This window comes from Lactuca saligna, chromosome 4 (genome assembly GCF_052625555.1).
Source record: "Lactuca saligna cultivar CGN05327 chromosome 4, ASM5262555v1, whole genome shotgun sequence".
Taxonomy (NCBI): Eukaryota; Viridiplantae; Streptophyta; class Magnoliopsida; order Asterales; family Asteraceae; genus Lactuca; species Lactuca saligna.
The window spans coordinates 163,585,578-163,609,512 of record NC_136420.1 but is presented as its reverse complement, the minus strand read 5'-3'; positions in this window follow the sequence as shown (position 1 = coordinate 163,609,512).

Genomic DNA, 23,935 nt, shown 5'->3' with positions numbered 1-23,935 from the left:
CTTCGCTTGTGTAGCCCCTCATTTGAGACTCTCTAACAGTTACCATCAAGCATTTCCCTTCAAACTCAACATTATCTTCTTTGGCCACAAATACCCTGCCATGCGTTGGTTTACGCACTTCTTCATCTTCTGAGTCTGTCGACCAGACTTCTACTCCACCGAATTCATTATCGACAACGTTCTCCTGCATAACCAAAACATTCATAGCATTGTTAGAGGCTTTCTTCTTCTTTATCTCCTCCAGATTGCGCATATGATATGCTTCATCATCTTCACCTTCTTTATTCTCTGACATCTTTCTTAACATGCAATCTTTGGAAAAATGGTTTTTGCCATGGTAGAAGTTGCAATTGTATCCGGAGTCTCCCACTAGATCGATCAACTTATTCTCTTCTTCTTTCTGAGGATTGTTTTTGATATCCTCTTTAGCCTTTTTTGAGCTATAGCTTCCCTGCCAGTTTCGGTTCTTAGCGACAGGGAACTTCTTACGAGCAAACCGCTTTAGGTTGGAAACCATCATTGCATACTCTTCGTTTGTGAAATCAGACTCTGACATTTTTGACTCTTCTTCATCGTCTGCTACATTCTTCGCTTTAAAGAGAAGGGCCAAGGATCCCATACCAGACACCACCTTCGCTTCTTTTGTCACAACACTTTCGTGAGATTTAATAATACCCACCATCTACACCAGGGAATAAGACTTAAACTGCTCATGAGCCTTCGCAGTTAACACCACAACCATCCATTCAGGTCTTAAACTGTTCAAAAATGTGACCTTTTGTTCGATCACTTCTCTTCCAATGTCATGCTTGATCATTTTGCTTAGAAGATGGTTGAAACGATCGAAAGCCTGAATGAGTTTTTCATCCGGTTTTTGTTGAAAGGTGTCGAACTCTCAAAGCAATAGAGTTTGGATGGAGTGTTCTAGGTCTTCATCAGTTGAATATAACTCCTTGAGTCTGTCCCAGATCTCTTTCGCTGTGGTGCATGGGCTTACCAAATGAAAAGTATCAGACTGTAAAGCAAATCTGATCATTCTCATGGATTTAATATTGCACAATAACTTGTCCATTTCATCTTGAGGAATTTTGTCCACATCAGTTAGGAGTGTGTTGTACTCATTTTAAGTCTTAATTGTTCTATTTGTTCCGGAATGAACAAATGGACCCAATGTTATTGCTTCCCAGATTAGATAACCATATTATTCAGATCCAACCACATAGTCTTCAAAGTGATGTGTCCAAATTTCATAATCTTGAGTGTATAGGATTGGAATCCTAGTTGTATATCCAATGTTGTTGGAGATATTGATCGGATTGGTTTGAGAATCATCGTGAGACATGATGAAATTTTACAGATATCTGCAAGAATCAGACTTGTAAAGATTGAATTAGGATTTTATCAAAAGCAAAAAATAATGTCACTGAAGAAATGACAGCTCCTACAGATTCGATAAAAGCGGAAAGCCTAAACAGATTCTTTCAACATAAAAGATGCGTATGAATTACACAGTCTCCTGCTCTGATACCAATTGATGAGAATTAAACTATTTAAGATCAATAGATTTAAACAGATATTAATAAAACAATAATGAGTAATGAAAGATGTCAAAAACAATGATGAATCAAACGAGTGTCGAATGATTAATAAAACAATACTGTTGGTGCGTTGGTTAGACCGAAAGGCATTACTATGAACTCGTAGTGACCATAGCGAGTCCAAAATGTTGTTTTGGGAACATCACCCTCGTGGACTCGCAGCTTATCATACCCTGATCTGAGGTCTATTTTGGAGAAATAGATGGCTCCTTGAAGTTGGTCGAAAAGGTCATCGATCCGAGGAAGAGGTTAACGGTTTTTGATGGTGAGTTTGTTCACTTCACGGTAGTCAATGCACATCCGAAAAGATCCATCCTTCTTTTTCACAAATAAAACCGGGCCTCCCCAGGGTGAGGAACTTGGTATGATGAATCCTTTGCTGAGCAGCTCATTGAGCTGGCTGGATAACTCTTGTATTTCTGTTGGCGCTAGGCGATATGGGGATTTAGCTAAGGGGGTAGCTCTGGGGATTAAGTCGATACGAAACTTGACTTGGCGCTCAGGAGGGATTCCCGAAAGCTCTTCGGTAAAGACATCAGGAAAGTTGCAGACTTCAGGGATGCTCTCGAGGTCTTTAACTTCCTGCTTCTTGTTAACAACATGGGATAGGAATGTATGACACTCCTTTTGCAGAAGTTTTTGGGCTTTCATGAACAAAATGATGCGAAGATTTGAGCTGAGTTTATCACCATAAATCATAAGGGTTTCTCCAGAGGGGAGATTAAGACGGATGGCCTTCTCGTAACAAAGGATATCAACATGATTGGGGCTCAACCAATCCATGCCAATCATGACATCGAAGCTTTTTATGGAAACTGGCATAAGGTCGATGGGAAAAGAATGATCGTTAAGGGTAAGTGTACAACCGATGAATATGTCGTTAGTGCTCTCTTTCTCACCATTAGCCATTTTGACGGTAAATGTTTCTGTTAAAGATTGAGGTTTATGTTTGAGAAGATGCTTGAATGCATGACTGACAAAACTTCTCTCCGCACCAGAATCGAAAAGAATGCATCCATAAGAGTTGTCGAGGAGGAACGTACCCATGGCAAAGGTAGGGTCATCAACCTCCTCCTCTCGCCCCATCGTTAGAACTCTCCCAGTGTTGCCAGTTGTTTCTTTAGGGCAGTTTCTCTTGTAGTGCCCGACCTCGCCACAACCATAATAGGCTTGAACGACACCTGCTCTGGTTGCCTGATTGGTTGATTGAACCGGTGTCCTGCATTTTCTTGCCATGTGACCCTTTTTGCTACAGTTGTTGCAGAGCATTTCACGACATGGACTGGGAATGCGATGATGATAACTGCACATGTTGCACCAAGGAAGAGTACCAGTATATCCGCTGGTAGGTGCTTGAGTTGCAAGAGCAGCAGCAGGAGTAGTGGCAGTGTGGATTGCCACTGTATGTTGTTTCTTGGAAGGCTCCTGCGAAGATTGACCCTTTCGCTGCTTCCATAACTTTCTTTTCTTTCCACTCCCTTTTGCTGGTTCGGGAGCGGCTGTCACTTTGTCAAGATCAACATCATGATCTATGAGAGTCCGTGCCAGACACTTGGCGCTATCAAAAGTAGTTGGCCTGGCAGCCAAGACATTTCCTTGAGTTAGGGGTGTCAATCCACAAATGTATCTTTCTATCTTCTTGCTTTCCGGGGTGACCATTCCCGGGCAAAGAAGTGCCAGATCTTCAAACCTAGAACTGTAGACTGCAATGTCAGCACCCTTCATTTTTAGGTTCCAGAGTTCGTGTTCCAACTTCTGCATTTCGCCTTCAGACTCTCCCAACCCATAGCATTTGCTACTGGCAGGGTTAAGGATTTGACCCGACTATTCCACCAGGTCAGCGCTCTGTTGGTGAAAGTGCAAGCGACGAATTTCACCTTGTTAGCTTCATAACAAGAGGAGATTTTGAAGATAGACTCGATCTTCTCGAATCATCGATTCAAAGTAAAAACACCTCCAGTGCCGTCGAAAGATTAGGGATTTGCATTCATGAAGTCCTTATAGGAGCACTCCTTCTGATGCCCTTGACTTCCTTCATGACTTTGGGAATGATTACCACTCCCGGAACCACCAAAACCACCAGAATTTATCTGTGACAAAGCAACAATCACAATGGCAGTAACGGCTGCCTGGAACATTGCGGGGTCGAACCGAGGAGGTGGTGGTGGTGTTGGATCCGTCGAGGAATTGTTGTTCTTTTTGTTGGGGCTTTTCTTTGGAGCCATCTTGTTCTATATCAGGAACAAGAAGATGGTAAGTCCCTTTTACTTTAGAACCAAGAGATATGAAACAAGATATATCTCTATATGAAAGATAAAGTGTTCTATTAAGCGATAAACATGAAGGAGTTCCTAAAACCAGTAAACTATCGCTAGGAAAGAATGCGTAGCAACACTTGGAATGAATTTTTACAATGTATTCGGCTCTGACTATAATACTCCCACATTATTTTATGATGGATGTTTTGTTCTATCAATTTCTTGTGGTAGCAATACTTGGTAAGTTTTAGGCCTGCTGCAACACCACAATCACTCCCAAGCACATGTTGGTTGTGTCTCGAATGAATATAGTTGATCAGGCTATATCAACCCTAAACAGGATTACATAACTGCCCAGGTTTAACCACAGTGTCCAATATCCAAATACTTTTGTTTTGTTACGCTATGATATGGTTTATGGTATGTAGGTATACTTGTATACTTCTTGTGAAATTACTTATATTTTAAATGCATACTTTTAGTTCAGAGCACTTCGGCCCCTTAGTGTTTATAACTGTATACCATGTAAGGTTCGATATACTTAGTTCACTATAAACAAAAGCTCTGATACCAATCTGTCACATCCCCGAGCCGTCAGAAAAACAACGACGGAAACCTCTAGGGGCGGGTGACACCATACGTAGTATCACAACAATCGTATCATAGCAATCAAAGTAAGCACAACCATTACATTGCAATATGAGTATTTACATCTGTTTGAAAACATAGTTGTATACATCGATATATACAAAAGATAAAGACGAGACTCCAAAATGCTCCGTCTTCTCCAAAAGCTGGTGAAGGTACCTGTCTATTGTTGCCCTGAGAATACAAGCGGTTTTGAAAATGTATCAACATAAAACTGGTGAGTTCATAAGCATGTTTTTGTATTGAAAACTAGTCACTGAATTTGTACAAATGATTTCTTTTCATTATGAGTAAAATGTCGTTTGTATCGAAGCCATTGCTATTAAGTTATGAAATATGTATGCATGCTTTCCAAGAAAATCCAATATTTTCTAACATGTTTTTTTATTTCTGTATGAAAAGTATGTTCCTATTTGAAAACCCTGGCTACCACCAATATGTAGTGTATGATCCGTATGAAATCCCTGGTTACTACCAGTAGGTATAGTAGTTTTATTTCTTCAAATAAAACCAAACGTTGTGTCCCTGGAATACCCTCCGATAAGTAGATAAGTAGTTTTATTAGTTAAAATAAAACTATAGAAGAAAGAAATCCCGTAAACAAAGGTTAGTTTATACTTATTGTGAGTCGTATAACCATGCTAATATGACCGGTGACCTCCTTGACGTTTCTTCAGGCATCGTAAATTACAAAATTTGTCACCCCATGCGTGCCCGCCTAACTGTAGCTAACAGTTCAGGTGTGGGATTGTCGGTCCCAAATAGATCTATTCACAAATTTCATGCTCTTCCTCCAGGAGACTCTAGTTATACTACCGGTGATATTTTTTGGTACCCCGAGGGGTATAACAAAGATAAGTCTCACAATCATGTATTAACTAGTTTACATGTTGTTCGGTTGTTCCCGAATTCGAAATCGTTCATAACGGTGTAGAATATAAATAATTATACCCAAAGCAAGATACTCTAGTTCTCTGTACGTAGTAATGGATAAACTAAATCTGACATAGTTTATATGTTTGACTTTGCATGAAGTTTGAATATGTAAGACTGGTAATAAAATCCCAAACTATACCCATTATAGTTTGAATGGTTTGTTACATTCATGTATTGTTTTGAAAACTATGCAATTATGATTAGAAAACCTCCCTTATGCTCCACATAATATAAAAGGGGTAAAGTATCTAATTTTTTGATAGAAAATCGTTGTAATTGCATCAGTTTTTAAGTTATGAAAACCATTATGAGTGGCTTGTATTCCCCCCCCCCCCCCTCTGAAAACATGAAAAACTCGGAAAAAGTGTAAGGGTATGAACTCACTGTTTGATGTGGGATTCGAGTGTCAATTAATGGGAGTTGCTGGGTTTCAGACAGTGTCTCAGACACAAACGGATCCTATTAAACATATAAAGGCACATATATGTATGAGATGAGGACATAAAACTATTTGTTATAGAAGGAAACCACCTTCGGGACTAGGAAACACTTGAAACTAAGTGTCAGAATCGCATGTGATTGAGGATAGAGAGTTTGCAGCCATAATCAGGAGTGTACGGTCATGTGTTTGCGGTCCATGGGTTTACGGCCCATGGGTTTGCAGCAGTAAACACTTCGACGAGAAGTGTGATTTTCGGTGTTTTAGGGTCATTTCTAGCCTCTTGGGATTATTATAAGCCTTGTGCAAAGCTCAAAGTAGGGTTTAAAGGCCAATATTCGACCTAAAATGGAGTTTACGGCCATTGAAGGGTGTACGGACGTAAACCCATTTCAAGTTCATGATTTGGGTTGATTTCCAGGTGAAAAATCAGTGGTTTCTAGTAAACATTGAACATAGAGGGTAGTTACTTACTGAAAGAGGCTTGGAATGAGGTTTTTAGCCACCAAACACTAGTTTGTGTTCTTGGTGAGAGAGAATATCTGGAAAAGATGAAATTATATGGAATGAAATATGGATTCATCACTAGAAAAGGGATTAAAACACAAGAAAGGTGAAGAATCACTACATTCTTGAGGGTTCTTGATTAAACTCGAAATTGTAGAGACAGAGTAGAGAGAGAAAGCCTCTTAGTGTGTGAAAAGAATGAAATGAAGGCCACTCATCCCTTATATAGGGGTGAGTTTACGGCCAGGGGTGGGGGTCCACTTGGCAATGACCGCAAACAGAGTTTACGGCCGTACACGAGTTTACGGCCGTAAACTCGCCTTGGTCGTGAACTCGTCGTTTTTCGAGGGAATCGTGAGTTTTTCGTGCGATTTTTAGTTTTCCGACACGTATGTAATTATGACAATAACCCTAGTTGATTTACTTAACCCAAGAAGTTGACGGAAAATATAATAAACATTAAATTTTTATTAACAGAAGTGGGTTACAATAATGGAATAAATTTCGGGTTGTCACAAAAAGGATCCTAGAAGGCGATATTATGAAAATTAATATGTGCTTGATAAAGAGGCGAAATTCCTAGTTGAGTCTAGGAAAATTTGTTGTATGTGCTCAGTTGAACACTTAAAGATGCGTGTTAAATTGATTTGTTGTTATCATGTGTAATGACTTGGTAACTACATGGCGATTCTTGGGATGAGTATGAACAGGTGTGAAAGATAGTATAGGAATGTACTACTGGAAGCACATGATTCTTATATGGATCAGGAAGAGTCACAAGGTTACTAAGGCGCTAGTAGTTGAGTTTGTTTTGTCTATTTCTGTCATTACATGCATTACAGTGATGACTAGGAAAGTGTTTTTTTAAGGCCTAGTGGTCATGACGGATGGAGTTCGAGTAATATAACATGTAAAGTGACTTGATTGGTTAAGAGAACCATGTCCTGTGTGATGACCGACTTTAATTGGGAGATTGAAGAAAGAGATGATCAAGGTGATCAACAGAAGTATTGCAACCTTCGTTAGGGCTGTGCAGCCAGTAGCTAGAATTGTCACCTATTATGATGAGGTTAAAGGTTGTCCTCCCATGTTCAAAAGAGGAATGATCAGATTGTTAACACAAGATAAAATATGTTTTATGTGTTAGTGTTTGACTCGTAGAGAATAGAGTCTAGCTCGTTATGCATATGTTGTGTTGTGCAATGGAATGTCATTGAGGTTTGTGTTGGATTAGGTGTCTAAGCTCATAACTATAATTGGTATATACTTGAATTGATAGTAGCAATGTCCTTTTGAGTTGCCTTCAAACCTAACAATTGAATAGGATAACTGTTAGAGAGAGAAGAATGATATATTAATTTATTACTTGGTTAATAAATTAATTAGAAATCAAAATGATTTATTAATGTATTATGGAAATAATATATTAATTAGAAATCATAATGGATAGCGACTCTTCATCTCGCTTTCTATATCCGAGGTGAGGTTCGACCTAATCGTATGTTTCTGTAGCACGAGCACTAAATCAAACATATTACGTCGTAACTTCTTCATCTTACAGTCAACAATCTCTTCGGGTTCTTCAATCAGACTCTTGTTTTAATCGATCCTTAACTCCGAAAGTGGAATTATATCGGAAACTTCTCCCACAAATTTCCTCAGATAACACAAATGAAACACGAGCATGACGTTGTTTTATAATCTAAACTAGCATTTGTAGATATTGTATGTAGAGGTTGCAACGATAGTAAAATATCCCATATTGAAATAAAGTCCATACATCTTATCCATTATTGTTCAAAGGGGAATTATAAGCAACCTTAACGATTGTTTAGTCATGATTATTATGATGATGGTGAGTATTTGATATGTTGTAAGTGCAAAACTGATGATAGTTTCAACAATCATTAAGAATATGTTTTCGGGGATAATGATATTTGAAATTTCGATTATAAAAGGAACTTGGTATCTTTTTTTCCTTAGTCGATACATACTTGAAATATAAATTGATATCACTTTATCTTTTTCTTAAAAAATTGATATCACTTTATCTTTTCTTAAAACTTCTAGGACGGCATGAAACATATAAATTAGATTATATAAAGATATACAACATCAAACTTTTGGAAGGGTTATACATGCAACTTATATATATATATATATATATATATATATATATATATATATATATATATATATATATATATATATATATATATATATATATATATATATATATATATATATATATATATATATATAGAGAGAGAGAGAGAGAGAGAGTTAGGTTCATGTGAGACGACCTAATTTTGTGAGACCGTGAGGTGCATTTTTTTATTTTTTTATTTTTTTAATTAATTCAAGTTCCGAAAATAATATTTACAAAAAGAATTTTTGGATTTTTCCATTTATTTTGCATTTTAAAATTATCTTTTATAATATGTACAGTGTAATATTCTATTTCACGTATTTTAAAAAAAACGGGATTTTTTTTATTTATTTTATTTTTTTTAGTTAATTCAAGTTTCGAAAATAATATTTAAAAAAAGAATTTTTAGATTTTTCCATTTATTTTGCATTTTAAAATTATTTTTTAGAATATGTACAGTGTAATATTCTATTAGAATATTTCATGTATTTAAAAAAAAAAACAGGATTTTTTTTACAATTTTTTTTTAGTTAATTCAAGTTCTGAAATAATATTTAAAAAAAGATTTTTTTTTTTATTTTTCCATTTATTTTGAATTTTAAAATTATTTTTAGATTTGGTCTCATGGTCTTACAAAATTAGAATGGTCTCAAATGAACCTGAATCTCTCTCTCTCTCTCTCTCTTATATATATATATATATATATATATATATATATATATATATATATACACACACACACTAGTCGTTTACCCACGCTAAGTGACGGGTGCAAATAGCTTTTTACGACGATTATTTTTATTCGGAAACATGTTATATTTATAGGAACGTAAGTTACTACTTTTGGTTAATGTTTCATATTTTAAATAATAAGGTATGTTGCTCGAATCGGCTAAAAGTGAGAGTATGCTATTATTTTGGTTGAGATAAATAAAGTTATGAGTAAAAAATAGAAGTAAAGTAAACCTGCCAAACAATATCATTTGTTTTATATAACAAAAAAGGTACTTGATTTTGCATATCTTTAAACAATGCTTGAAAGACACAATTCCCATTATCTTTTCTATACCTCCAAAATTACCACCTTGAGTATCAAAACTACCATCATTTTAAAGCCAAGGGCAAAAGCATCCTGCATTTCAAGTTTCCTCATATCTACTACTACACTACCCTATCATATAGAAAAGATGATAATAACTTATAAATTGCAGAAAATAGCATAATAACAGCATACATACATTTCCTAACGTATAGTAGCATCATACTTCCATTTCCTGACACATAATAGCAACATACTTTCCAACCCTGTTCCTATAAGTTTCCATTTACTTGCTTACTATAACATTCTACTTGTAAGTATTTCTTTTTAATAAATTTTACAATAAACAAAAATAAATTGGCTCAATGGAAAACCTAATTCTAGCCACTACTTTCAAGATCACATAACCGCGATTTCAACTTGTTGCTTGGTTCTTTCCAATTTGTCATCATCATACACCTCTTACTGAACAGGAGGAATGCAATAGACACCCAATCATAATTCATTTTCGAGAGAGTATTTTGGGTAACTTAGTTGGTTCAACTAGCATCCTTCTCATTCATGGTGCCTAGTCTGTAATCAAACAACAAAATTAAAGGAAATTGAAATGAATAACAACATAATTTACTTTTGAATTTTGATTACAATATATTTTATCAACAACATCATGTTTTCTAAGTACAATGATTTAATAAGAAAAAAAAAGAATCATAAATAAAAGTAATATGTTATATTACATTAGACACCAAATTGAAAGAATATTGCTATTTCTTGTATTTGGCCCTTGATTGAGTTAAATGCAAGAAACACAAGGTACTTCATTTTGTTGTCTAATATAGCATATTACTTTCATTTAATCTTCTTTTTCGAATTTTGTTTAATGCTCTCTTTTTTTTTTCTTGAAATTTTTCATGGGGGCAGAGCTGTAAAAAAAATTTGACCAAAAAAACTCCATAAAAAGAAATAAAAAACTAAAGTTATTTGTTAATTATTACATCATTTTTCACCAGTCACAAAAGTGACTCCAGAAGCCCATCTCGATCAATCCCCACCTAATCACTTCATTAAGAATATCACCAAAAGGGTATATTTAGAATCGTTAGTGATTTTCATTATCAATAAAAGGGTATATTTGGAATTGTACCTTTTTTGCATGGTGCATAGAAAACATCACTAAACGATATCTCTATTGAACTCTGTATTTGAGAAGGGTGTAGAAATTAAGGTTATGCCAAATTGGGGTAGTTCATTGTCAACATAGTTAATACATTTAGTGATAACTTTCAGATTTTATTATAATTAACAAAGTATATCAAAATCAAGTAGTGATTATAAAGAATTCGATCAAAATCAAAAGCTAAAAGACTAACAAAATTACTTAAATATCTTTCAGTTTCGTGTTAAAAATAAAAATTATATCAAATTCACATATAAGGATGCACTGAAGCACAAAACCAAAAGGGAAAATGACTTATTAAGGTAACTAACTATTTCAGTTGTCCATATATAGGTAATGTTCTTTTTTTTTTGTACACATTAAGGTAACTAACTTGTTTTGTTTGTTCACATTTAGGTAATATGACCGACTATCACCTATTTTTGCTTATGTGGCATCCATCTGGCATATGACTTGAATACGTTGCACCTACGTGGCATGGTGCATATATGGGAAAATGACTTATTAAGGTAACTAACTATTTCAGTGTCCATATATAGGTAATGTTCTTTTTTTTTTTGTACACATTAAGGTAACTAACTTGTTTTGTTTGTTCACATTTAGGTAATATGACCAGTTATCACATGTTTTTGTTTATGTGGCATCCACCTGGCATATGACTTGAATACGTTGCACCTACGTGGCATGGTGCATATATTGTCTTCATTCGATTATACTATAACTGTGTCATACGATTCCACCCCTAATTCTAATTCCTAGATTGCTCGACGATGGCTTCTTCTTCCTCATCTTATTCTTCAAAATGACAAGATGAATTTCAAGCTGATCATCCATGTGATTGCGGTTTACCATCTCGTGTGAAGATTTCAAGAACTCCTGCAACATATTCAACAATATTGATTTACCATCGAGTTTTAACAAACTCTAAATTTTCTTCAATGGTTGTCAAAAGTTCTTGAAATCTTCACACGAGATGGTAAGCCGCAATCACATGGATGATCATCTTGAAATTCATCTTGTTGTTTTGAAGAATAAGATGAGGAAGAAGAAACAAAACAAGTCATATGCTAGGAGGATGCCACGTAGGTGCAACGTATTCAAGTCATATGCTAGGTGGATGCCACATAAGCAAAAATAGGTGATAGCCGGTCATATTACCTAAATGTGAACAAACAGAACAAGTTAGTTACCTTAATGTGTACAAAAGAAAAGAACATTACCTATATATGGACAACTGAAATAGTTAGTTACCTTAATAAGTCATTTTCCCATATATACACCATGCCACGTAGGTGCAACGTATTCAAGTCATATGCCAGGTGGATGCCACATAAGCAAAAACAGGTGATAGCAGGTCATATTACCTAAATGTGAACAAACATAACAAGTTAGTTACCTTAATGTGTACAAAAAAATAACATTACCTATATATGGACAACTGAAATAGTTAGTTACCTTAATAAGTCATTTTCCCAAACCAAAATTATGTTGCCTTGGAAGCTGCATTAAAGCTTGGAGAAGGAAGAAGGAACTTGGAGGAGCAAGAAAGGACTATAGATCTGGGATTGTGAGTTCATTCTGAGCATTTGGAGGTAATAAACTAGTTCTTGGACCCTTTTTCACCTAGATCTATGTATTGTTGATGGGGCTTTTTATCCATAATGTTATTCTTTCAAGTTAGAAGCCAGATCTGAAGTTGCTACTTCAGATCTAAGCATATTATGGTCCTGAGAAACATAAAGTAGCAGCCCTTGAGTTGATTATGGAGCCTCTTTGCCTTAAACCCTAGTTCATGGTGTATTTTGCCTAGATCTCCTTCTCTACACGTAAAGTTTGCAACTTTACGTGAGGAATAGGCTTAGGAAGGGTAGATCTATAGTTTGGAGTCCATGCATGACTCAAAAGTCCTCTGCATGTAAGGAGATCTGAATGGACTCGGTGAGTCCTTTGAGTGGACTCGGCGAGTAGCATGAAGAGCAGGAGCAACTCGACGAGTGGGATGAACAACTCGTCGAGTCAGATGAAGATTGCCTTGTACTCGGCGAGTCTGTTCTTGGACTTGGCGAGTCAGGTTGCAAAAGCCCAAACCCTTCGAGTTGAGACTCGAATCAGTGAGTCGGATGGAGACTCGGTAAGTTGGACAGGTCAGGACTCAGAAATCGGTAGACTCGGCGAGTCGAGATACGAAAAGAAGGATTCTGAAATTATGAACTCGGCGAGTCAGAAGGGTGACTCGGCGAGTAGGGTTAACCTGGAAGGTTGACCTTGATCAGGACTTTGACTTGGACCAGGTTTGACTTGGTTGTCTTTCGGGGGTTAGTTAGACTCAGTGTTGCATTGATATTGGTAGTTCGGGGAGCAAGGGGAGCAGGAGTTCAGTGAGTTGCCGGGCAGCAGCTAGTGAGTTCATCAGCAAGTTCAGCCAGTGCAGGTGAGTTTCCCTTTGTGTGAATGGGTCTAAGGCCACAATGTCGGCCCATGTAGTTATGTGTAGAAGACCCGGGGGTTAGCCCTAGGCACAGTATGCTAGTAAGATATTCAGGACGGGGTCCATTAATAGCGGGCGGGTGTCCAAGGATTTGTTTATATGATAGTTTATACTTGTTGTCTGTGTGATACATGCATGTGCCTGGTAGGGAGGTGGGTGTGGGCGAGGTCCCGTATCTCACCAATATCTGAGTGTGGATGGGGTTCCAAACCTCATTAGTAGCAGAACAGGGGCGAGGCCCAAGTTAGGGAAGGAGTGAGAGTGGGCTAGGCCCGTATCTCACTACCAGTAGGAGCGTGGACGGGATTCCATGACTCATCAGTAGCAGGACAAGGGTGAGGCCCAGGATAGGCGAGGCCTTAGGACAGGATCGGTTGTATGAGTTTAGCTTATGTGTTGTGATATGTTTATGTGTTATTATTTGTTGGCGGCGAGGCCCTGTGACAGGCGAGGCCTAAGAAAAACACATTTGTATCCGAGCGGGGCTCGAAGCCAGGCGGGGCCTGGAGCGGCGAGGCCGTTGTAGCGGGTGAGGCCCGAGGTAGGGGACGAGGCCCAAGATAGCAGGCGTGGCCCAGTATGTGCAGTGTGTGGTTATGCATGGTATGTGGTAGGGTGGGGAACTCACTAAGCTTCGTGCTTACGGTTTTCAGTTTTGGTTTCAGATACTTCCGGTAGCAGAGGGAAGAGCTCGGGGTGATCGCATGGCACACACCATAGATTAGACAACCTGGGAATGTTTACTCTGATAATGAACATGTGTTTTGAAAACTTATACTCAGATTATGTTTTGGAATGATGACTTTGCTTAAAGTAATGTTTAATTAAAAGAAATTTTTTGTCTTAAATTTTGGGTCGTTACAAGTTGGTATCAGAGCCTTGGTTTGTGTAACACCGTAAATTTCAAAAGAATTTTTTTGAAATATTATAAACATAATTCACTTAATATTCATAAAACAACCATATCTGAACATTCAATCCAATTAATACAAAAATCCCGAGATCTCAAAATCATAAATCCCATTCGTGTGTACGGATCAAGCCGACGCCTTCCCACGGTCGTCACTAGTACCTGAAACAAATAACACCAAACACTGTAAGCAAAAATCTTAGAGAGTTCCCTAAAATACCACATATAACACATATTAACCACTCGAGGCTATAACTCTGTGGGTCCGTGCACCCAAACACTGTGAACCCTCAGGTTCTAACTCTGTAAACATGCACAACATAAATCACTAAGAATAATGCAGCGCAACACATAACACATAAATATAGCATACAAGCACTGTATCACATAACTCTATTTACCTACTCAAGGTAAAGTATAGTGAGAAGACTCACCTCGCTTGTCTCGGTAATTCGTAAATCCCTGAAATCACTAGTGCTCGATCTCCCGAGCTATAGTCCTCCTATAACACAATACATCTCTAATTAACACTTTCCCAACTAAGGTTGACTATCCCTTAACAAGTCAACATAGGTCAACACTGGTCAATGGTCAATGGTCAACTTTGACCGGACTCGGCGAGTCTAAGCGCATACACTGATTTCCCTGGAATCCTCACTTGACACGTCGAGTATTCTCCTAACTCGACGAGTTCCACCTGGCATGAGTTGTGGGGCCTCCACTACTCAACTCGCCGAGTCTTAAGAACAACTCAGCGAGTCCCAGCTTGACTCAGTCCACCTGTCAACGCACTCTGACTCTCCCTGACTCACTGAGTCAATCCCTAAACTCGGCAAGACCACTCGCTGAGTGGTGCTGGGCAATCTTCATGCTACTCGCCGTGTCTGTTCTTGGACTCGGCGAGTCCATGCCATGCAACGAATCAAACTCACTCCTGAGGTCAGATGTATTCCACTAACTCATAGATCCAGTCCTTCCAAGCTTATATATCACGTAAAGTTGCTATCTTGATGTACATACAACATCTATATGACCATATATGATGATTTAGCCCCAAATACCACAACTCTAGGTCATAACCTCCATTGCTCTTCATAAATCTTGATGAGTGAGGCTCTCTGGACCTCTATGGATCCAGATCCAAAGCCTCATCACTAGAAAGGGACTATTTGGGCATCAAATCAACCCAACAAAGGCCAAAAGAAACCCTAAATCCAAATATACTTCATAAAACAGAAGATGAGCTGAAATGATACCTCAAGTTCGATGATCTAAGCTTCAAATCCACAGTATAGAAACCTCCTTTGCTTCCTCTTAGCTAGGACCTCCTTCTTCTTGCTAAACAACACCACAAAGGTCAAGAATGGCTTCCTTTCTCTCTCAAAACGCTCAAGCACTCTAGGGTTTCTCTCTATGGATTGGTGAGCACAAATGACGGCCATAAGGCCCTTTAAATAGGTCTCAAACCCTGGGAATTAGGGTTTCATTACACAGCGTGGACTCGCCGAGTCCAGATGCGAACCCGTGTCCAAAATCGCGATCCTACTCGGCGAGTTCGAGCTCCAACTCGCCGAGTCCACTCCCAAATCTAAAAAAACACCAATAATAAATACCTGGAAATTCCGGGCTGTTACAATTCTCCCCCACTAGAACTAGACTTCGCCCTCGAAGCCTCGCTCTACAAATAACTCCGGATGCTGCTCGCGCATCTCACGCTCCGGTTCCCAAGTCATCTCGGACCCCTTCCGATGCTGCCACTGAACCAAAACCAAAGGTACCTCCTTGTTCCTCACAACTTTGATTTTCCGATCTCTGATTGCCACTGGTTTCTCAACATAATTCAGGCTCGCATCCACCTGAATATCCTCTAATGGAACCACTGCCGACTCATCGGCTATACATTTCCGCAATTGCGATACATGGAAAGTGTCATGAATCTGCCCCAACTCTGCTAGAAAATCCAAACGATAGGCTACCCTGCCTACCCTCGTGACTACCCAAAATGGTACGATATATCGGGGCCCCAACTTGCCCCTCTTCCTGAATCGAATAACCCCTTTCCAAGGAGAAACCTTCAGGAGCACAAAATCACCGACTTGGAACTAAAGCTCAGACCGGCGTCTGTCTGCATAACTCTTCTGTCAACTCTGAGTAGTCAGTAAACTCTGTCTGACCTGCTAGATCTGCTATGTCATCTAAAGTACGATCTCAGTGTTTCCCATAACACGCTGTCCGACTTCTCCCCAGCAAATGGGGGTCCGACACCTCCTCCCGTACAACAGCTCAAAGGGTGGCATACCGATGCTCGGATGATGGCTGTTGTTATAAGAAAACTCAGCCAAGGGCAAATAGGAATCCCAACTTCCCCCGAAATCCAATACACATGCTCGGAGCATGTCCTCGAACTTCTGAATCGTCCGCTCACTCTGTCCGTCTGTCTGGGGGTGATATGTGGTACTAAAATGCAGCCTAGTACCTAGCTCCTCATGAAACTTCTTCCAGAATCTGGAAGTGAAACGTACATCCCGGTCTGAGACAATTGAGATCGGCACCCCATGCCGCGATACTACTTCCCTCACATATATCTCTGCTAACTTCTCTGCGGAACAACTCTCACTGATAGCAAGGAAGTGAGCGCTCTTTGTCAACCTATCCACAATCACCCAAATTGCGTCAACTCCCCGAATTGTCCTTGGCAATTTGGTGATGAATCCATGGTGATCTGTTCCCACTTCCATTCAGGAACCTCCAACGGCTGCATCTTACCATGCGGTCTCTGGTGTTCGGCCTTAACCCGACGGCAGGTTAAGCACCTCTTAACAAACCACGCAACATCCCTCTTCATACAGGGCCACCAATACTCCCTCCTCAAATCCAAATACATCTTATTGGCCCCAGGATGGATCGAGAATTTCGACCGATGAGCCTCTTCCATCAAAATGGTACGCGTTCCTCCCACAAACGGTACCCAAATACGCCCCTGAAAAGTCATAAGCCCCCGACCATCGGTAACGAACTCCGATACCAACCCAACAACTCGCTCCCTCTTCTGGTTTTCTGACCTCACTGCCTCGGCCTGTGCTCCTCGAATGGTGTCCAACACCGGAGTCATCACGGTCAATAGCAAACATACATCTCGCAACGGGGCACTCTCCATCCTGCGACTCAGGGCGTCGGCTACCACATTAGCCTTGCCCGGATGGTACAGGATCTCACAATCGTAATCCTTAACCACATCCAACCACCTCCTGTGCTGCATATTTAGGTTGGGCTGATCCATTAAATACTTCAAACTCTTATGGTCCGTGTATATCGTACACCGAACCCCATACAAATAGTGGCGCCAAATCTTGAGGGCGAACACCACTGCCCCCAACTCTAGGTCATGGGTGGGATACCTTGTCTCATGAGGCTTCATTTGCCTTGATGCATATGCTATCACATGCCCTCTCTGCATCAGCACCGCTCCCAACCCCAAGATCGATGCATCACAGTATACTACAAAGTCCTCCATTCCCTCCGGGAGGGCTAACACCGGGGCCTCGCATAACCTTTGGCGAAGCGTCCCGAAGGAGGCCTGCTGCTCGGGGCCCCATGAAAAAGCAACACCCTTCCGGGTCAACCTAGTGAGTGGCACTGCGATCTTAGAGTAATCCCTGATAAATCTCCGATACTAACCGGCCAACCCTAGAAAACTCCTGATATCGGAGGGTGACCTCAGCACCTCCCAACTCATCACCGCCTCAACTTTGGTCGGGACGACCAATATCCCTTCCTGGTTAACAAGATGTCCTAGGAACTGGACCTCTCGCAACCAGAAATCACACTTGGAGAATTTGGCATAAAGCCTCTCCGACCTCAGAACTCCGAGGATCTCCCTTAAATGCTCCTCATGATGCTCTCTAGATCTCGAATATACCAAAATGTCATCAATGAATACAATCACCGACCGATCCAACATCGACCTGCACACCCGGTTCATGAGATCCATGAACACTGCCGGGGCATTGGTGAGTCCGAAAGGCATCACCACAAACTCATAGTGCCCATAATGCGTCCTAAACGTTGTCTTCTGGACGTCCTCATCTCGCACCCTCACCTGATGGTATCCAGACCTCAAATCGATCTTGGAGAACCAAGATGCTCCCTGCAACTGGTCGAACAAATCGTCGATCCTCGGTAATGGGTAACGATTCTTGACCGTCAGTTTGTTCAACTCTAGGTAATCAATGCACATCCGGTGTGAACCATCCTTCTTCTTGACAAACAGAATAGGCGCTCCCCACAGCGAGCTACTCGGCCGAATAAACCCTTTTCCCAGCAGCTCCTGAAGTTGCGAGGATAGCTCTTGCATCTCTGGAGGTGCAAGACGATAAAGCACCTTAGCGATAGGCGCAGCCCCCGGGACTAAATTGATACTGAACTCTACTTGCCTCACAGGAGGCACACCCGACAACTCCTCTGGAAAGACATCCAGGAACTAACGCACTATAGGAACCTCCTCCACTGACCTCGGCCTCTTGGAATCATACTGCGTATCTGACACGTACGCCACAAAACCCTTACAGCCTTGCTGTAGACACTGCCTCACCCTAGCGGCCGAACAAAATGCTGATCCAGAATGGGTACCCTCGCTGTACACTATAAGAACTCCCCCACTAGGGTCTCATATGGTCACTAGTTGTCGCTCGCAGTCGATAACCGCACTGAGCCTGCTCAACCAGTCCATGCCCACAATGACACAGACATCCCCCATGGCAATAGGAACCAAATCAATCGGGAACTCAATACCGAAAATCTCGAGTACGCACCCACGGATCACCTCCGTGGCATATATCACCTTCTCGTCAGCTATGGAAACTCTCAGAGGCCGACTCAGCACCTCGCGACTAACACTGATGTGCTGACTAAAAGCCAAAGATACAAAAGACCGACTCGCACCTAAGTCAAATAATACCAAGGCAGGTACATAATTAACAAGAAAAGTACCTACGCATCACATAATATAAGCATAATATCTCAACATTACAATAAATACACGAAAGAATACATACCAGCCACGACATCGGGCGCCGCGCGGACTTCCTCCGCGGTCAACTAAAACGCTCTCCCACGTGCCCTCGGCGCCTCGGCCTTCACTGGCCGACTCTCGGTAGCTCTGATGGCGGCAGGGGAAAATCCATGAAGTGCTCCCTGAGCTGATCCTCGCAGCTGCAGGCACTCCGCCTTCCGGTGTCCGGTCTGGTTGCAGTGGAAACACACTGCAAACCCCTTGGGGCAGTCCTTGGCCATATGCCCCTCTTTGCCACATTTGTAGCAAGATCCAGCTCTACATACTCCATCATGACCCTTGCCACACTTTCCACAAGTGCGGCCCTTCTGGCTCCCTGATTTGGGATCAGCGGGCTTGGCCCGCTTGGCTGCCGGCTGGAATTGTGCCGGTCGCCGATCCCTCCCCTGAGACTCAGCCTCCTCCCTAGCCTGAGTCTCCAGCTCGATCTCCCTCTTCCGGGCATTTTCCTGAAGCTCAGCAAATGTCCGGTATGAGGAGTTCGCCACGAACTCCCGAATGTATCGCCTCAAGATACTCAAATACTGGCTCATACGTGCCTGCTTAGTGGACACGTGCTCAGGGCAGAACATCGCCCTCTCGTGAAACATCCTGGTAATCACCGTAACAGACTCAGTGCCCTGATTGAGGGTCAGAAACTCCTGGTCCAAATGCTCCCTCTCCACCTGGGGAACGTACTCATCTCGGAACATGGCAGTGAACCTCTCCCAGGTCACTGCCGCAAGCTCAGCAGGCGAAAAGTGTGCTGTGACAAACTTCCACCAGTCCTTCGCTCCCAAGCGAAGCTGGTTCAGCGCGAACCGTACTCTCAAATGCGCAGGGGATGAGCAAGTGAAGAAACACCCCTCTATGTCAGAAATCCATCTCATAGCCGCCACCGGGTCCTGGGTCCCATCAAACTCTGGTGGTTTCGTATTGCTGAACTCCCGGAACAACAATGCATCACCACCCTGCGGCCTCGCAACAGCAACAGCTGCGGTGGCCGCCGCAACAGTAGCCTCAGAAAGAGCAGCATAATGCTCATCGAAAGTCTCAATCAGCACGGTCTTAATAGACCCGAACATCTCTGGTATCTTTGCCCTGATGACCGCAACCACCTCCTCGTGAATGATCTAACGGATCTCCTCATCACTATCCCCGACGCCCTCCGGCATATGACGTGTCCTCACCATGATCAACCTCTGAAATACAACATATGATAAATTAGAATCCTCTCGAGCATACTCACACTCGACAACTCATCCCTCCTTGATCCGTGGCATTCCGAAGATTCTTACTTGGACCGTACACCGCCCCGGTGCTTTCAGTAGTACGGGCCCAATACTACTGTCCACACCGTTTCAGTATACACCCCAAATCCTCCTCTTCAGATCCCAATTTCCAAGTACTCTATCACTCTCTAACAGATCTCTCATAAGCTCCTCGCTGCTACCTATTCACTCTCAAGCATCTCATAGCAGCTCACCTCTCCCTAGGCTATGGCATCACAAATCAAGGCACTCTAGTCCTAATAGGAATACCTAGCCTACTCTAGCAAGCGAATACATCATATCAATTTTCATAAACATATAATATAAGGGTATTTTGGGAAATCACCGTTCGGGCGCTGACTGATCGTACACACGTTTCTTCTCTGAATTTCTCTAAAAATCTTTTACTTTTAGAAAAGTTTGGTTCTCTTTTGAAAATATTTTCCAAATCCTCAGTTTGAGTTCAAATACTCCCGAAGGTGTACCCGAATCCCTCAAACCAAGGCTCTGATACCAACTTGTAACACCGTAAATTTCAAAACAATTATTTTGAAATTTTATAAAACATAATTGACTTAATATTCATAAAACAACCATATCTGAACATTCAATCCAATTAATACAAAAATCCCAAGATCTCAAAATCATAAATCCCATGCGTGTGTACGGATCAAGCCGGCGCCTTCCCACGGTCTTCACTAGTACCTGAAACAAATAACACCAAACACTGTAAGCACAAAGCTTAGTGAGTTCCCTAAAATACCACATATAACACATATTAGCTACTTGAGGCTATAACTTTGTGGGTCCGTGCACCCAAACTCTATGAAACCTCAGGTTCTAACTCTGTAAACATGCACAACATAAATCACTAAGAATAATGCAGCGTAACACATAACACATAAATATAGCATACAAGCACTGTATCACATAACTCTATTTACCTACTCAAGGTAAAGTATAGTGAGAAGACTCACCTCGCGTGTCTCGGTAATTCGTAAATCCCTGAAATCACTAGTGCTCGATATCCCGAGCTATAGTCCTCCTATAACACAATACATCTCTAATTAACTCTTTCCCAACTAAGGTTGACTATCCCTTAACAAGTCAACATAGGTTAACGCTGGTCAATGGTCAATGGTCAACTTTGACCGGACTCGACGAGTGCACTATAACGACTCGGCGAGTCTAAGCGTATACACTGATTTCCCTGGAATCCTCACTTGACACGTCGAGTATTCTCCTAACTCGATGAGTTCCACCTGGCATGAGTTGTGGGGCCTCCACGACTCAACTCATCGAGTCTCAAGAACAAGTCGGTGAGTCCCAGCTTGACTCAGTCCACCTGTCAACCCACTCTGACTCACTGAGTCAATCCCTCAACTCGGCAAGACCACTCGCTGAGTGGTGCTGGGAAATCTTCATGCTACTCGCCGAGTCTATTCCACTAACTCATAGATCCAGTCCTTCCAAGCTTATATATCACGTAAAGTTGCTATCTTGATGTACATACAACATCTATATGACCATATTGTTGGATAAGGTGTCTAAGTCCATAACTATTTCTGGTATGTACTTGACCCGACCCGGCATGGTCCATTTGGGTTGCATGGCACCGTGCAATTGGATAGACTAAATGAGAGAAATAACACTTGGAGATTATTAATATATTATAAGTTCTAATATATTAATAATATTATTTGATTAGTTTGATCAAGAATTAATTTAGAATTAATTATGTGATCAAAAGATAACTAATTAAATGTATGGGTTGATTATGTAAATCATCCATATCTTGTATAGTGGGCTAAGAGGCTCCATGGATTGTTAAGTTGGGTTCCACCCATAGGATGCTCCATGGATGCTCCATGGGAGTTACAAACCCATGGGTCATGGAAATGAAGAGTCATGACATATTAGGGTTTAACCCTAGATGTGTCAACACTATATAAGAAACATGTTCTCCACCTAAAATCGGTTACACTAAGAAACAAGAGGGCTTGGCCGATTTTGAGAAGTGTGTGTTCTCTCATAAGTTCTTCCAAGAGCATTTGGTGTTGTGTGAAGCATTTGAGGCGTCACACTTGGGGTGCTAGGCTCACAGGGTTTCAAGGAACACAAACAACAACAAGGTAAGTTATTCTATCTACTATTCTAGTTAAAATTGTTCCCCATATATGCTAGATAGGAATATAACCTTGGAATTCAACTTTGCATGATAATTAGACAAACATAGATCCAAGGTTATTAGGGTTGCATGTACACTTAGGAAGTGTTAGAATGCTCAAAACCCATCAGTGGTATCAGAGCCTAGGCTTGTTTGCTTTTTATTTGTGCTTAAAAGTTGAAAAAAAAGTCGAAAATCTTGCTGTCTACGAGTGGACTCGTCGAGTCTATAGGGGGACTCGGCAAGTTCACGTGTATCTTCAACCAACTCGGCGAGTAAATTGATGCACTCGGCGAGTAGGGTCGACTGATTGCAGAATTTCGATTTAGTTGCTGGAAATGAATTAGAAACATTACCCTAAACTTTTTGGTACTTGAAAAACTTGTTTTGGGTGGTGTAATGTCTTTGCTAATTCATTTACAACAACTAGTTATCAAAATTACAAAGTTTTAAGTGTAATTTAGATTTATGAATAAGTTCATATTCATGTTCTTGTTCTTATGATGTTTTAGATGATCATAGAAATTATTTGTAACCTATGTGGTAGATTAATTCTTGATCATAATGTGTTTTAATGGAGTCCATAACTTGTCCTCAAGTTATGGAAAACCAAGAGTCACACTTGAATTAAAACCATTAAAACAAACACAAGAGTTAGAAAAATGAAGAGTCTTCATTTTATTACTCTATTAAACTCATAAGTTACAAGAAATGAAAAGTTTTGAAAGTTACAAAACTTGCCCTCAAGTTTTGGAACAAATAAAGTTAAGTTAAAACTTTAGTTCCAACCCCTAGAATTTTAAAAGTTAAAATTCAACCCTTATACTTATATTATGATGATTTAATAATTATATATATATGTATAAGAACAAAGTCGTCTTACCGCTAGTACGCCTCATTCACGAAGCCGGTCTATAAGGTGGGTATAAGGTTGTTGCCTATAAAATGGTGACTTAATGGGTGTCTACTCTCACCCACCGCTTGCTTGACTGGTGGAGGGTCGTTAGCCGAACGGGTAAGACAAGGACTTATAAATTCTCATTCAAAGTATGATGAATATAATAAAGTAACTAAATGTTTTATTAAATTCCCAATCTTAGTTACTTTAGGAAAATGTGAATAAGGTGCTAATCCATGAAATTACACTTTACACTTTGTCTAAGTCGTTGGTGGAGCGTGTGTGGTTAACCGGCACACTAACTTGGACTTAACAAGGTAGGTAAAGGGTGACTTAAGGTTTGTTATAGTATCGGTGGAGCGTGTGTGGTTTACCGGCACATCGATTGAGTGATAAACTT